The following is an 18,347-nucleotide window of genomic DNA, read 5'->3' on the forward strand; positions in this document are numbered from 1 at the left end:
GTTAAATAAAGTTCTTGTTTATTTTTATTTAGTTATTACAATGTTTATTAGGTACATATTTTATTTTAAAATATTGTTTTTTTTGTGTTAAAAATATATATTTGACTATTTTAAAATTTTTAGTGAATTCCTTATTTATTTTTTTGAAATCGGTTCAATTTTTTTGTTACATTTTTTTTCTTTTTAGTGTTAGATGTTTACAGAATGAATTACGCAATTATTTTATTAATTATTACAATGGGTAGGCCAAGAAAAATAGGAATATAGAAATAATGATTGGAAATAGGGAACGCTTCAGCCCCCGGGGTTCGCTATCTAGCCTAGGTGATTTAACAAATGTTCTAACTAAACTAGAACAATAAAAATAATTCTCCATGCTGGGAATCAAACTCGCGACCTCCATTTGGAAGCTAAACCATTACTTTAACCATTATACCATAGAAACAGTAGTCTACGATATGTCTATAACGTCTTATATGTTACAGTTAGTGCTTAAAAGGCAAACTGCATAACTTTTACAATGAACGACTTCCGATTTTCCGCCACATCAGCTCAACGATAACATTATACACAAATGTCTGATCATTTGTCCCCCATCAGAACCTGACTTGGTTCCAATAGGGTCACCACGGAAGTGCACTCTTTCGAATGAAAAAACATTTTGAAAATCCATCCACAATTGATGGAGAAATCGGCGAAGATACATTAAATAAATACCGACGAAATATAAGACCTCCTTCTATTTCAAAGTCGGTTAATGAAGCAATTTTATGATTGTTAATATTCTTTTCAACATTTATTTTATCTCTTGATGCACAAATTAGCTTTGTTAAGAAATCCATCTAATGTATATGTAATGTGATGAAATTCAAAAGTTATTACCACTAAAATTTACAGAAAAATCATAATAAACTTCAGAATTACTTCTAGTAGAATGATATATTATGTCTCTACAACCACATCAATTGCAATCAATTCTTAAGCAAGAACAATTTTTCTTAATTGTTCTTAGTTCACCAGACATTAAATTAAATAAAAAGCTAATTTAGACAAAGAGGATGGGCGATTCTTGTTCTTCTAAAATTTTGTTAATCGATTTTGGAATGAAATCACAAGTATATGTCGGGTTTTTCTGTCATAGTATATATCTTTCGATAAATCAGACAAATTAATTTGTTCTCTGTATAAAAAATGTAAAGTATTCTTAATTTTCATTTTGCATTTTAATTATAACAGTACAACATGATGGACAATAACATGGATTTGAATATATTATTGAAAGAAAACGAAGAATTAAGAACGAATAACGAGCGTCTGAACCAAAAACTGTTGTAATTATCTAAGGATATAGCTGCTATCCGTTTGCAACTGCAAGATCACATGCAAGATACACCAAAAAGGCATACTAGTTATGCAGAAGACTACAGTCTAGACACCGATGAAGACGAACTAGCATTAGAGCTAGGGGAATAGTTTGACTGGACCGAAGTAACAAACAAGAAGGATAAAAAGAGGAAGAAGTCAGAGATGACGCCTTCGCCAATCGCAAAAAGTGCTATAAATATTTTAAAAAAAGAAGAAGAAGAAGCAAGAAGACAAAATCCCTCTGCCCCCTCCGATCAAGGTAAGCAATGTTGGCAATTTTAATTTATTTAGATCACAAATAAAGGTAGTAGCCTCTGACCGAGTGCAGTTTAAATCTTTGTCTAACGATGATATTAACGTAACCCTTGATAATGAAACGGACTACAGGAAAGTAAAAAGGCATCTCATTGAGATGAAGAAAAACAATTCATTCAATAAACTCGACTACCCCACTTATCAGTTAAAAAGTGATAAGTGGTATAGAGTAGTCATTAGAGGATTGCCGTCCACAACAAATCAGGATAATATTAAATTGAAATTACGGGCTTGCGGGCACGAAGTAGTGACCGTCATGCCTATAGCGAAAAAGACAACTAATGTAAATAGTGAAAAACAAATTAAAACTTTTCCGTTGTTCTACGTAGGCATGACACAAAACGAAAATAATAAAAATATATATGACATAAATTATTTACTAGACTGTAGGATAAAAGTGGAACTTCCGAAGAAAAATAATAATATACCACAATGCACAAACGGTCAAAATCTTGGATACAAAAATTTTTTAGTATGTACTATAGCTAGTATGTAAGTGAATTAAGCCCACATGCAGACAAAGATTATTCGCTATGGAAAGCAACTCGAAGATTTAAAAGACCAATTATTCGAGTACCGCCATTTAAAAATTGTCGAAATGAATGTGTTCGACGCGACAATGAAAAAGCTGAATTGTTCGCACACTACTTAGCTAACATATTTCGACCTAATGATATAGAATCTACCATGGATACATTTCCTGTCTATCAACCCGATGTAGATCTAAATCTAATTTCTCCACTGGAAGTTGCCACTAAAATTGATAACCTCAAGCCTAAAAAGGCACCTGGTATAGATGACATTTCACCTGGATTATTGAAAGAACTGCCACGAAAAGCAATCATCATGTTGACATATATATTTAATGCCTGTTTAAGGCCGAAGCATGTCCCGGAATGCTTTAAAGTGGCACAAATAATTATGCAGAAACAAACCTGCAGAACAAGTCGAATCTTACAAACCTATTTCGCTACTACCTGCAATATCAAAGCTATTTGGGAAACTGATATTTAAACGTGTCAAACATTTGGTAACAATACCAGATTTTCAGTTTGGTTTTCGAAATCACCATTCAACAATCGATCAAGTGCACAGAGTAACTACGGCTATTGAAAGAGCGTTTGAGGAAAAGAAATACTGCCCTGCAATATTCCTGGATGTCTCACAAGCTTTTGATCGGGTTTGGCATTTGGGATTAATCTGTAAGATGAGCAAATTGTTACCGCGTAGCTATTGTCAACTGCTGGAGTCATATTTATTTGGAAGAAAATTTAGAGTATCGCACGAAATGACGTTCTGGACATTTGAAAATATCTCGGCTGGAGTTTCACAAGGTAGCGTCTTAGGAACTCTGCTGTATCTGCTCTACACTGCTGACATTCCAACAACAAAAGAAACACTTCTTGGAACCTTTGCTGACGACACAATTATTATGGCAAAAGATATATCTCTGCCTAGGGCAATAGAAAAAGTGCAAGTGGCAGTCAACAAAATCTACAAATGGACGAAAGATTGGAAAATTCAACTTAATAGCTCCAAATCTGTCCACGTTAATTTTGCATTGCTTTTGCACTGATAATCACACTGCTGTTCCACAAATACAAAAAACAGCAAAATTTCGTGAAACCAGATTGGACGGCAACCAATAGACCAATAACCTGTAATGGTAAAATGTAAAATTAACCACAATTAGTTTGTTGCTCAACCTTTACATCACCACAAGTTTTCCATAGCGTTCCTTTGTTTATACTGCGTAATCACTCGGAATGGATGGTTTTTTTAATGTACAATATCCAATAGTCACCTTCAAACTCAATTTAGAACCATCTATGAACAAACGCCATTCATTTCAGATACATATGTCATTTTTCATTCAGAAGAACGACGAAATAGCGTGATTTCTATTTTTGTATATAATGACTTGTGTTTTAGAATATTTCAATATGTTTTCACTCCTGCCACCATGATGTCAAGGACTCTGTTTTGTTTCGATAAATTCAAGTCGCGAATCAAACCATTCAGTTCACTTTGCAAAGTTAGATGCCTTGCTTCCATAACGAAATCGTTTTAATTGCCCGCTAATGATGAAAACGATGTTCTTGAGACATTTCTTAGACTTACCAGACAACTAGACAAACTGGCTATGGATATTTGGGGTGACATGAAATGGCAAAACCGTCGAATTTAACAATTTAAGTTACTGGGTATCACGGATTGCTTAGACGTATGTATATTTCTATTCTACCATTCAAGCTGAAGCTCCAAAGGTTGCCTAGCTGTTCAGATATTAACAGAGTTAAATGGATTAGTTAAGTTTTTAATATATATTACAGCTTAAGTCCTATAATTACTTTACGTTCGTTAATCCTGTTGAGAATAAATTTCGTCGTTTGCATTGATATAAAGTTGTACTGAGTAATCTTAATGCTTAAGTTTAGTTACAAACTGATTACCTTCATATATAAATGAAGCATATATAACAGAAATGATTTTTTAAAAAATACTGTTATCTTTTGTTTTGAAGTAGCTCAGGTAATGAAACTAAAGACACATTAACTATTCTTCTACATATTTTATGATTATATTTATTTTATTTGGTGTTTTAGAATCGGAATTTAGTCGGTAGGTAGAAACTTTTTCTGAATTCAGATGTGTCGATATGATTTGTTGGACATAAGGGAAACTTCTTACAGGCACGCAACATACGTCTTCGCTTTCTATTTGTATTCCATCGCAGCTCTGAAAATTTCTTCATACAATGACGATCTTTTAAGTAATATTGAAGCATGAGGTAATAAAATAAACACTAAACAAAATCCTACAGCACAAGAACAACTATAACAGGTCAACTGAAAAGTCCCCGGCCTGGCACATAGATGGCGCTACTAGAATTAATTAAATCCGTATGTTTTTTAATTATCCCTAAGCGTCAAAAGATGCGTGTATAAATTTATCAGCTGTCGGATCATTAGTTTGTGAATTATGGCATTTTGAGTGAAGCAACTTTGGTTATTGTGAATAAAATAGATAAAAATGAATTTCGCATGTTAATAAAATATTGCTTTTTACAGTGAAAAAATACAGTTGAAGCAAAAACTTGGCTTAATGCTGAGTTTCCGAACACTGCCCCAGGAAAACTAACCATTAAGTTTAGACGTGGTGAAATGAGCACCTAAGACGGTGAACGCAGTGGACACCCAAAAGAGTTTATTACCGACGAAAACATTTAAAAAATCCACAAAATGATTTTGAATGACCGTAAATTGAAACTGAATGAAATAGCAGACACTCTAAAGATATCAACTGAACGTGTACATCATATCATTCACGAATATTTGGATATGAGAAAGCTCTGTGCAAACTGGGGGCCGCGCGAGCTCACTTTTGACCCAAATACAACGACGAGTTGATGATTCAAAGTAGTGTTTGAAGATGATCAAGCGTAATAAACCCGAATTTTTGCGTCGATGTGATAATGGATGAAACATAGCTGAACCATTACACTCCGAAGTCCAATCGACAGTCATCCGAGTGGACTGCACACGGGGAAACGCAACAATCGGCTGGCAAGGTTATGGCGTCTGTATTTTGGGATGCGCATAAAATAACTTTATTGACTACCTTAAAAAAGGAAGGACCATCAACAGCAACTATTACATAGCGTTATTAGACCGTGAAGGACTAAATCGTCGCAAAACGGCCGCTTTTGAAGAAAAATAAAGTGCTGCTTCACCAAGGCAATGCACCGTGTCTCAGATCTCAAAAGAATGCTCGATGCGAAGCAATTTTCGTCGAATGAAGAGGTGATTGAATATTTTGAAGCAAAGGAAAAATCGTACTACAAAATGGTATGGAAAAGTTGGAGGGTCCCTATAATCAGTGTATCACCCTTGAAGGGAATTATGTTGAATAAAAAAAACTCATTTTGTCAAAGAAAATGTGTTTTACTATGGTAGGCCGGGGACTTTCAATTGACCTGATACATATGGTTTCATGATGCTACTGGAGTCATTGGCAGATCTGTAAACCATCAAAGAATGCTGCACCGGCACATAAACTAATTAAAAATTACTCTACATTAATTATAATATAAATCATTTCAATCTAGCTTCTGTCCATTACAGTAGAGTATTTAAATATTTTGCGTTGGCAAAAACTGTACCAAAGGGTACAATTTATATGATATTCTCGTATTGTTACACCTGTTTGAACAGACTGCTAACTTCTTACAAACACAGCTTTAGGTGATTTTGACGTTTTCGATCGATAGCCAATAATGTCTCGATTTGGTAAATAATGTTGAAAGAACTAGTTGGAAAATAGACATTCTTTCCAAGCGCCGGCTATAATCCATATCATCAATCGATGACAATGATGACGATGATGACATACGTAATAACGAAATAAATCAATTAAAACTATACAAATGTAATTAATATCTCAGGACGTAAATAACCCATTTGGTTTCTTTGGGATTCTTATCTCAGGAGTTTCTATAATTATCTAAACTCAACATTATTATTATTTTTAATTAACAAATTTTCTTGTGATACACCATTTCATACTATTTTTAATTTTCTTTTATCTTTGCTTTCCTCTGAATTCTGAAAACATTCATAAAATTGTGACTAGTTCTACCTGTTAATTTTAATAGGAAGCTATTTAAATCGTAAGGTTAAATTTACGTCAGAATATAAACTCGATTTCAAAATACGTTTATAGAGTGAAAGATCTTCAAACGAATCTATTATATTCTGTATATACTGATTTCGTTAGATGCTAATGTGCACCAGTTCGTCATTAACTGGTGTTGTTTATCTTAATTTCCTGCAATACCTCTGTAATTAAAAGCATAACTGCTCTTTCCTCAGGTACAGTACATTGACAGTTAAAAAAATCAAATAAACAGTAATTAAAAATAAGTGCCAATGAACTGCAAATAGTTTGAAATGTAATAATTCAAATCTTCTGCATAAACTAATATAGGTTCTTTGACGATGGCTTAACCTCTTTCATCTGTTGCTAAATGTACTTGACCATTATATTTTCAAATATAAATTATCAAACCAATAAACGATCAAAATTTACTTGTTGTAGCATACAACTTTTTCGAATATTTGCCCTTGAGACTTATTTACCGCCATTCTAAACACAAGATAATTGGAAAATGAGTTGTTTGAAAGTTAAGTACTAAAATAGTACCGGAGTATGATAAATATATAAGTGGGATCAAAATTAACGCACATTTTGGGTCCATTAACTAATACTTCCTTTTTATTGTAGTTTCTGGTGAATAAAACGAAGTAATTAACTTTCAATAATAACTTTTTTACTATTACTAATACTATTTTTTTATTACTCTTAGTAGTTTCACAATCTGCCAAGAGGGCAATAAGGATTTGTTACGTTTATGCTATACTAGCGACCCGCCCCGGCTTCGAACGGGTGCAATGCTGATACTAAATTAAATACACTACAGAAAAAATATGAACGTTGTATATAAAAACATAGCGGCCCGCTCCGACCTTGCACGGGCATAAAATATATATGGCTATGTCACTCAATGAAAACATGATTAAAATCGATCCAGTATTTTTGGTTCATTCATTACTGCCCTTGGCCTGCACGCATTAAATTTGGAGTAAAATAATTCCTCTTCCCCTATACTTACTATGAAGATTTCCTGCTATCTTTGGAATATCTAAATTCATACAATTTTTATTACATTACACATTTTTAAACGCAAATTTTAAATTTGTAATATCTCCGAAATTATTTGTTTAATTTACATGCTGTAAGGAACCATATTGATCTATATTAATTGCACACTGTATTTAAGGTACTTAATTCGATAAGGATTAATGCCGTATTGCTTAAAATAGCTTCGTAAATAAGCCATTTTCTCACGTAAAAAAGTAAACAATAAAAATGGTTAATGTGGGTTATCCCTAAAAGATAAACATATACCATCGCGGACTTTTTTGTAGACCTTTTTATGGTGTACAATACTGTAGTACATTAATTTGATCTAACTCGTAGGGTTAGGCAGCGTTTTTGCTAATTGCTAAATAAGCCTAAAAAAATAGGTTAATTTACGACATCACGTTAGAAACCTCTAAAATTAGCAATGTTGCCTTAGTATATTATGCATGTATTATACATATAAACCTTCCTCTTGAACCACTCTATCTATTGAAAAACCGCATCAAAATCCGTTGCGTAGTTTTAAAGATTTAAGCGCACATAGGGATATAGGGACAGAAAAGGCGACTTTGTGTTATACTATGTAGTGATATACATCTCCTGTATAAAGTATTATTTTAATTAATTAGTCTTATTCTGAAGGTTGTTCTGACGTTTATATATGTCCAATATTCAGATCCGATGGTGTTAGACGTTATAATCTATACGTTTGACTGTCACTTCGCATATTTAGCTGATTAGCGAGTACATTAAGATGCACTGACACTCTTTCGAGGTACTTCACACAAGCATGTCGAGTTACACTCGTTATTGGTTCTAGAGGAATGCCGCATTGTATTATTTCATTTGAAACATAGTACGGAGCATTAACAATGCCACGCAACACTTTATTTTGGAACCGTTGTATGATAGCAATATAACTTGCTAGCGGTTCCCCATAGTTGGATTCCATATGACCCAATAAGCTTGAGTACAGATTTATACAGTAATATCTTGTTACCTAATGATAAATTAGATTTGTGACCGATAGGAAAATACATTTGGTAGAATTTAAGTCCAAATTGTTTTCCTTTGGCGAGTATGTGTTTTTACCAACTTATTTGATGATACTTCCGGATAGTTATAAACTTACATCATACATTATTTTATTGTAGCTATGATATGTTGTCTGTTCACCTAATATTCGATTGAATATTTAAGTTATAATTAAAATGCACAGTATTCCAACATATTTCTATATACCTCATTAATGTTTCATTTTCTGCCAATTGTGAGACTTTTTCAAGAAATCTCTCTTAGAAATATATCTCAGACAAAATTATCCGAACATCATGGAAAATAATAGTACATACACTGCTTCCGTATAAATAATACGACGATAATACGCGTATGTACTGATCATTTTAAATGTTACAAGTCTTTTCGGTTATATTTCAGTGTATTGTTCCGCAACAAGCGATCTGTGAAATGTGTGATCTTTCAGATGATGTTTAACGTTTCACGACCGCCACTATCTAAGATAATAAAGAATACCCTAAATATGATAAAATATTATCAGCAAAGAAGAATAATGGGGGAAACCCATACTTAACTGACAGAGACCTACGGACATTAAAAAGGATTGATAAAAGGATACCGCGGCAAAAGTGACAGCAGAATTCAACACTCACTTGTAACAATGTTTCGACAAGAACAGTACGGCGGAGACTCCACAAAGCTAACATTCATGGAAGGATTGCAAAACTTTTTATAATGAAAGCCAACGTTACACTGCGAAATAAGTGGTGCAACGATTATAAAATCTGACACGGCCTGATTGGAAGAATATAATATAACCCGAGAAATTATCATTTATCATTATTGTTTCCTAAACATTGGTTTATATAAAGAGAAGCCAACGATCCGGACTGTCTAGTTCCTACAGCAAAACATGGGAAACCTACCGTTATTTGGATGGAATATTGTGGTATTTAACTAGTCCTCCCAATCCCATCATTGGCAGGATTATTGTGAATAAATATCTCGACATCCTCAATGATTAATTTCCTACTATGACTAGCATATTGCTCTCAGACTTTGTATCAGTCTTTGTTTGAAGGACATCAGAATATCACTAAATATCTCTCCAGCAGAATCGACAGACCTCAACATAATTGAACCATTATGGAAGTTTTTGAGCAGAGAGTGAGGAGTAGATTGCAATAACACCAATAAGAACAGCATCCCGTTAGAAACTATTCAAACACTACGAATCTATTGCGAACTATATCACAAAGTACAGCTATGCTATAAAAGCAAATGCTGGCTCAATATCTTACTAACATAATACATAAATATTATGTATATGTCAATTGTTCATATTATTTTGTTCTTCTCCAGTAATTTATGAAAATAAAAAATGTGTGCCAACTGGTGATACAACTTAATATTTATCAATCATAATTAATTAATGTTACGTCTATAGAGTATTAACTACTATTGGTTACAATTTTCTAAAATGTGCATAGATGATAAAAAATAAAACACAAATTTCGACCTCCAAGTAACAGTGTTATATCTGCCACTGCAATGTGCATTGTTTCAATATAGCGAAGATTACAAGCAAATTTGGTCTGTGAATGAATGCTGTCTGGTGGATATTTATTCACAACACGCATAAAGGATTAAATTTTAAAAAATATCTAGTATCTCGATGTAAGTTTATCAATAATTGCTTTAATAAGTTATTAACATTTAAACATGATGTTGTTCTCTAAATTCCTACTGGTTTTTTAAACAATTTTAGAAATGTCATTTTTGATTTCTTCTGCTGAAATGGATACGTTTATTCACCAAAAAGTTAGACAAAAACAAACATAAATAATAATCACATGGAGAAATGCAAAATTTCAATGTCAAGCACTTTTTGACTTTTCTGTAAAGTTTAGTATAATTAATAAAATTACACTACATTATTTACAAAATACGATATAACATTAAATCAAACAAATGAATAATATTGTTATAAAATATATGTAATTAGGGATGATTTTCCTTTACAAGAAGCTCTAGTAATGATTTTCGAAATAGCAACTTAAGAAACAAATGATGCTGAAGGTGCTGCCCGACCAATAGGAACCTATTTCTGTAATTAATCTTGTATTAATGAATTATGAATATAAAAATTGCTTTAACCAAAACAAGGTATTATTCAACCCCTTTGTGGTATGCAGAGTCTTATGCCGAGAATATTTTTCCTTCTACATTGAGCACTTTAAATGATTTTCAGAGTTTCCTGAATTTTATGGTTTTCATATGTTAAGTCCGCATCATCGTATCATATGTATAATTCATATTAACTTTGAAGCTTAGTTGTTTCCTATCGGCGACCCGTTCTCGCTTGTAAATTAGCTATTCCGAAGACGTTACAAGGATTTTCGCATTACTAATAGACGAACTGCCATACTCTTGAAGTCGTATTTATTACGTATAAGCGATATACCAAATTAATGACCAATTTTCAATAAAAAATCCTAATCAGAAAATAAATTAATATATAGTCTATTGTTTATGTATTCTGATCATTTTTTCACTTTAAAAAGCATTTTAAGAAAAACTTATACGACATATACTGCCCAAAATACAGAAGTTGTAGAACATCATGTTCTACAACCTGTTCCCATCTTTCTAGCCAGATGTATACCATGTCACAAGAGCGACATTGGTTTAACGATAATTGATCCATTTTTGCACTTCTTCAGCATTTCAGAACCGTCTACCATCCATGCCATGCTGTATTAATCTGAAGAAGGAGAACTGGATATACTTCGTATTCGAGATGCGACAGTGTCACCCCACAACTTTTGCGACGTGTGGCAGTTGTGTTTATGATTTTATGAATATATCACTTCAAATTAAATATGGATGGCTCTCCTGAAGCTAACTATTTATGCTTGGTATTGTCGCAGTAGATCAATTTTTCTTTTAAAACCACTGTTTTGCCCAGCAAGCGATGAAACCACAATGTGGAAATAACATTTTCATTTAATATGTATTTGGATCTTCCTCATCGCATGTAATCATCTGAACAAGTAAATTCATCAACTGCTAAATTGTTTGAACATTTTTGGTCCACCAGATCGTCATTTTATCAAGAGCCCTCAATGATCTTATAATTTAATTACCATCAACAGCAGATTTCTTCAAATCAAACTACAAATAAAGGATATCCCAAAATACAATTTTGAGCGTTCCATGACCAGATTTGTATGCACTGAATAACTCAATGATGCCAAATGGAAAACAATTATTTTATACAGAGAAATGAGAGTTTGCACTTTTACCAATATATATATATATATATATATATATATATATATATATATATATATATATATATATATATATATATATATATATATATGTCTCTTATAAAAATGCGCAAAAGCACTTAACAATTTGTTCAACAATTTTGCACTATATTTTAATGTTTTATTATTTGGTGTTGAACACCAGCAAAATTTTATAATTAAATCAGAGGGAATTTTAAAATTTAAAATTGAAATTAGTTAGTTGAAATTAGCCTACAGTGAACACTCAAAAGTGTCTTTAAAAATATTTTCAGTCGATTCAACACTATGTATGAGTCTTGCACATTATGCACATTTAACAATTAACTAACAATTAAACAGTGTATTGGGAAAATTCAAGAACAGAAAAGCACCGGGCCCAGATAGGACACTACCGGAAATGTTGAAAAAAAATGAATCAGGATGCTACTGAGTTAGGGACAAATCCCACAGGATTGGCAAATAACACTTATTGTTCGGATATATAAAAAAGGAGATAAAAGAGAATGTCATAATTATAAGATTACTATGGGTGCACAGCTTGATTGAGCTTGAAAGAAAATTATAGAAAATCGTCTTAAATTAGTACTAGATAAGATGCTTACAGAATCACAGTTTGATTTTGATAGGGAATATGCATAGAAAACCATATATTTAGTAACAGGTCAATTGAAAAGTCCCCGGCCATATCATAGTAAAACACATCTTTTGGCAAAATTAATTTTTTTTATTCAACGTAATTACCTTCAAGGGTGATACACTGATCATAGCGATCCTCCAACTTTTCGATACCACTTTTCTGGTACAATGTGTTCTTTGTTTCAAAATAAGGCTCAGTCTCGTCGATCACCTCTTCATTCGACAAAAATTTCTTCTCGGCGAGCATTTTTTTGAGATCTGAGAACTGGAGATAGTCGCTGAGAGCAGATCTGGAGAATACGGTGGATGAGGAAGCAATTCGAAGCCCAATTCATGAATTTCTGCCATCTTGACTGACTGACTTTTGTCTTCACTGACTTGTGGCATGGTGCATTATCTTGGAGAATTAGCACTTTCTTTCCTTCAAATGCGGCCGTTTATGGGAGATTTCGTCGTTCAAACGGTCCAATTACGCTATGTAATAGTCGCTGTTAACGGTCCTTCCTTTCTAAAGGTAGTTGAAAATTATTTCATACGCATCCCAAAGTACAGACGCCATAAAGGTTATGGCCAGCCGACTGTTGCGTTTTCCCACGCGGGTTCATCGTGTGCAGTCCATTCGGATGACTGTCGATTGGATTTCGGAGTGAAATGATGGAGCTATGTTTCATCCATTGTCATATATCGACGCAAAAACTCGGGTTTTTTACACTTGATCATCTTCAAACACTGGTCCTAATCATCAACTCGTCGTTGCTTTTGGTCAAAAGTGAGTTCGTGCGGCACCCACTTTGCACAGAGGTTTCTCATACCCACATATTCGTGAATGATATGATGTACATCAATCTACATCAATTTACGGTCATTCAAAATCATTTTGTTGATTTTTTTAATGTTTTCGTCGGTAGCAACCTCTTTTGGGCGTCCACTGCATTCACTGCCTTCGATACTCATTTCACCACGTCTAAACTTAGCATACAAATCCTTGATGATTGATTTTCCTGGGGCAGGGTCCGGAAACTCGGCATCAAACCAAGTTTTTGCTTCAACTGTATTTTTCCCTTCAAAAAGTAATATTTTATCAACACGCGAAATTCCCTTTTATCCATTTTTTTCACAATAACAAAAGTTGCTTCACTCAAAATGCTATAATTCACAAATTAATGTCCGATAGCTGTCAAATTTATACACATATCTTCTGAAGGTTATGGCTAACTAGAAAACATATGGATTTAGTTCTAGTAGCGCCATCTATGTATCAGGGCGGGGACTATTCAATTGACCCGTTATAACAACAGATTAGAAAATTAGAAAAAATAGATTATTAATTGATTTCGAGAAGACATTTGGTAAAGACACAGAGTAAAGTGAGAAACGCTATGGGTCAAAGAGATATATTAGAGAGAAAGTATATTAGAAGAAAAAGGTGTAAGTAATAAAATTGTAAGAATAATCCAAAATATACGGGATAAATACCAGTGAATTGATGACAATATCAAATCAAAAACCTTCAAACCCAGACAGTACTAAAACAAGGCGGAAGATTTAAGTCCAACCATCTTTATTATAATAATTGATGAAGTAATAAGAAAGTATCAAATAGATAAAAAAGAATTACTTATAGGGTATAAAATTAAAGAAAAATAGAAATGTCAGTAGGAGCTTTTGTAGATGATGGTCATTGATGAAATTTATGGTGATGGGAGAACCAGAAATAATAAATATCAAAATTGAAGAAGTAAAAATAAAAATAATAAAACAAGTAAATGCATTTTAATATCTAGGTATAGAAAGTAATGGAAACCGGGAGATGAAAATAAATGCCAGAATTCAAATAAATAGAAAAAAAATAGAAGAAAAAAATTAGGAAATATCAAGCAAAATTAAAATGAAAGTGTATAAAGCAATTAACAACCCTAACTAACCCTAACCTAAGGCCAACCCTAACATTCAGTTGTGAGACGTTGTTGTAAAAAGTAAGGTACAAGCAGCAGAAATGAAATACCACAAAATTAGGTGTGTAACTAATATGAATAGATTGAGAACTAAAGAAATAAGAAAATACCTCTATATTGAATGAGTCGAAAAGTACATAGAAATGAAACAACTCAGTTGGAGAGAACACTTACAGTTTTTTGTTATATTTTAAAGTCTTTGAAAGTCTTTATCAACTAGGGTTTATCTACTGATTTACTTAACATACTGATTAATGTGGGCTCCGAACCACGGTACCCAGCTTTAAGCCTACCGACTGGCAAGTAACCAACTTGGAGATAATCCCAGACCACATCTGGCATTACCCAGCACTCTTGTCTTAACGACATTCACAAACATAATTTTCAATCATGTCCTAGCAGGACTCGAACTCGCGACTATCCCAACAATAGGAGAACCGTCCAGTTGCCTTTACCACTACGCCAATCAAGGTGGTAACATTTACGATGAACAGTAAAATGAATATTGGAAACAGAGAAAGATCCAAGCAAACTTGGGATGAACATTAAAAAAAAAGAAAATAAATTGAACTCATATTCCATTTTAAAAGCAAATAAATTGCTATTGACATCGGCCGAAGACTTTCTATTCGAAAGCTAAGACGGTTCTTTATCGTTCTAATGATATTTCTCTCACTAATTAAACAGACTAAGTTGAGCGTATAGTTAATTACATCCATTTATCTTTATTGATCCCAATCAGTTAAGGATTTCAGTATCGATGTCATTTACCTTTTTAATGTCTATCGTTAGTTTTTAACTAATGAAACGGTAAACGTTTTAGTTGAAATACTTGTCGGATATAAAGTGTTTTTTCCGACAAACTGTCGGACATGCGTATGCTGTTTCATAATAATTAATTAGAAATATGTTGGGCAAATAGTATTTCCGGTTATTATTAAGTTGTTTGTCTCTAGTATGCACAGGTTAATAAATTCTGGTGAACCTTGGGAACAGAGAAAATCAATGTAAAAGTGTATTCTAAAGTTAATCTAAAGTGTATTTGTTAAGTTTGTGGTAGGTGTATCGATATTTCGATATTTTTAAAAATATCGATATATCGGAGGAAAAAATATCGATATTTTTTTGCATTAAGGAAATGGTAAAACAATAAAACAAGAAGTTAGAAAAATCTCTCAAGCTAAAGCTGACCCTATGAAAATCACTAAAAAAATTAAACCCATTCTGAATAACATCCCCTTTCTTATTTCTCTTAAACTAAAAAAATTGAAAATAAAAATTGTGAAATGTTAGCCTAAAAATATATATTATTTCTAAATATCTTAAAAAGTGGTATATTTGATTTATTCTGAAAAAAATATCGAAAAATATCGGCTACAAAAATATTAATATATCGATATATCGGGCAAAAAAATATCTGCCAAAAATATAGATATTTTTTTCAGAAAATATTGATTTATCGATACAGGGAATCGATATTTTTTCTGCATCCCTAATTTGTGGATGTTATATGCTCGGTAAACGACGAACACTCAAAGATGCGTATGACAAATCCACTCGAAGATGCGTATTTGCAGTATTTTGGTTTTGCTATAATAAACACTGACAAGCCATGGGTACCAAAATCGTTTTATAACGGGTGCAGGATAATGCCGCTCAAGTGATCACTTGGTAAAAATGTATACTTTTCATTTTGTGTGCCAAAGTTATGGAGAGAACAGAAAAATCATATAGATGTTTTATTACTTTTTCTCGATAAATATCATCGGTATAAATGTAAAAAAATAATACAGTATAAATATCCGGACGTATCATCAGAAATTAGTTCCACTTACGCATAGTAATCCACTGCTAGTTTGTTCAGGTACAAGTGCCCAAATGCCTTAACTTCGTCTTCATTACCAACCAACAACGAAAGCGATTTCATTATGGTAGAAAATTATTTAATTAATTAAGGAATATTTGTCGGACCATACTAATGACAAATAAATGGATTATAAGAACGTAATCAATAATTTGTTGTAAAATTACAACAAGATTTGAGCTCGAATGTCTCTCAAAATATATTTTCAGCATTCACATCTCGATTTTTGCCACAAAATTTAGGCGAGGCCAGAGACAAGCAGTATAAACAACCCAGTTCAACCTCTGTTTATTTCTGATTAATTATATTTTCTTAGTTTATATTTTTTAATACAATAATTAGCCGTTAATCACGATTAAATATTTCTAAAAATACAACAGATTTTAAAAAACGGGCCCTTAACATACTATGGCAATTCAGCCCCGAATTTATCTTACAAACAGCTTTTGGTTCCTCAAGTCCAAAAACGTGTATACTTGTGTATTTATTATTTCCATCCCTAAAATAATCTTATACAGTCCATAAAACACACTAAATATAAAAATAACGTCATTCATTTACTTCGCCAATGATTAAAATTAATAAGTTTTGAAAATAGAGATTCTCAATTAGACTGAGACTCCAGTGAGACCACCAGTCTCAGAAAGGACTTGCTAATTTTTATTCCGTAAGTTTCAATGTTAAAGATGAACCTCGTTCAGGCCGGTGAATCTTTAAAAAAGGTCACTGAAATTCTTAAACATCTCGAAGTAAACTTTCACTCGCTATAAAACTAAATAAACGTCCGTAAAATGGTTTCATTCAAAAGAGTAATTCCTAAAATAAATAAGTACTACTGATGAAGATGAAGCTTCCAGCATACGGGAATCTTCACCGGTTCCATATTACGTATGTAAGGTATGAATGATTAAATTAGTACTACTACAGTTATCTGTTATTATAATCTACAAGATAAGTTATGTTAATCTTGGGTTCACCAAAAAGAAATCCTCATTGAAGTGGGTAACCAATCAAGATCAACTTGTTCTTAGCTCTATATGAGCTCAAATAGCATAACAGGTCAATTGAAAAGTCCCCGGCCTACCATAGTAAAACACATTTTTTTGGCAAAATTAGTTTTTTTTTATTCAACTTAATTTCCTTCAAGGGTGATACACTGATTATAACGACCCTATAACTTTTTGATACCATTTTGGTAGTACGATTTGTCATTTGCTTCAAAACAGGCCTCAGTTTAGGAGATCACCCCTTCAATCGACGAAAATTTCTTCCCAGGGAACATTCTGTTGAGATCTGAGAACAGGAAATAGTCGCTGGGGACTATCTGGAGAATACGGTGGATGAGGAAGCAATTCGAAGCCCTATTCATGGATTTTTGCCATCGTGTTCACTGACTTGTGACACGGTGCATTGTCTTGGTGAAGCAGCACTTTTCTCTTCTTCAAATGCGGCCTTTTCTCGGCGATTTCGTCCTTCAAACGGACCAATAACGCTGTGTACTAGTCGCTGTTGATGGACCTTCCTTTTTCAAGGTAGTCAATGAAAATTATTCCATACGCATCCCAAAATACAGACGCCTTGCCAGCCGACTGTTGCATTTTCCCACGCTTTGGAGCGGGTTCATCGTGTGCCGTCCACTCGGATGACTGTTGATTGGACTTCGGAGTAAAATAATAGAGCTATATTTTATTCATTATCACATATCGACGCAAAAACTCGGGTTTATTACGCTTGATCATCTTCAAATACTACTCCGAATCATCAACTCGTCGTTGTTTTTGATCAAAAGTGAGCTCACGCAGCACCCACTTTGCACAGAGCTTTCTCATACCCAAATCTTCGTGAATGATATGATGTACACGTTTAGTTAATATCTTTAGAATGTCTGCTATTTCATTCAATTTCAATTTAGGGTTATTCAAAATCATTTTGTGGATGTTTCCCACAAATGTTTTCGTTGGTAACAGCCTCTTATGGGCACCCACTTCGTTCACCGTCTTCGGTACTCATTTCACCACGTCTAAACTTCACATTAACAAAAATTGCTTCACTCAAAACTAAGGAGAAATAAAATGATATCAAAATGACCTTAGAAGAAAACACTATGCCGAAGAAAACAAGAACTAAGCATAAAAAGTAAATATACTTCTTTAATGAAAGTAAAATATATTACTTGGG

General features: G+C 33.1%; 1 protein-coding gene across 1 annotated transcript in view; it reads right to left on the minus strand.

Annotated features, from left to right (window-relative positions):
- wgn (Tumor necrosis factor receptor superfamily member wengen) overlaps positions 1–18,347 on the minus strand; it is a 240,361-nt gene that overhangs the window by 220,367 nt on the left and 1,647 nt on the right. The window lies entirely within an intron of this gene.

Source organism: Rhynchophorus ferrugineus, unplaced genomic scaffold (assembly GCF_030347505.1).
Source record: "Rhynchophorus ferrugineus isolate W39M unplaced genomic scaffold, kcgeb_rfMv2 rfM11, whole genome shotgun sequence".
NCBI lineage: Eukaryota > Metazoa > Arthropoda > Insecta > Coleoptera > Curculionidae > Rhynchophorus > Rhynchophorus ferrugineus.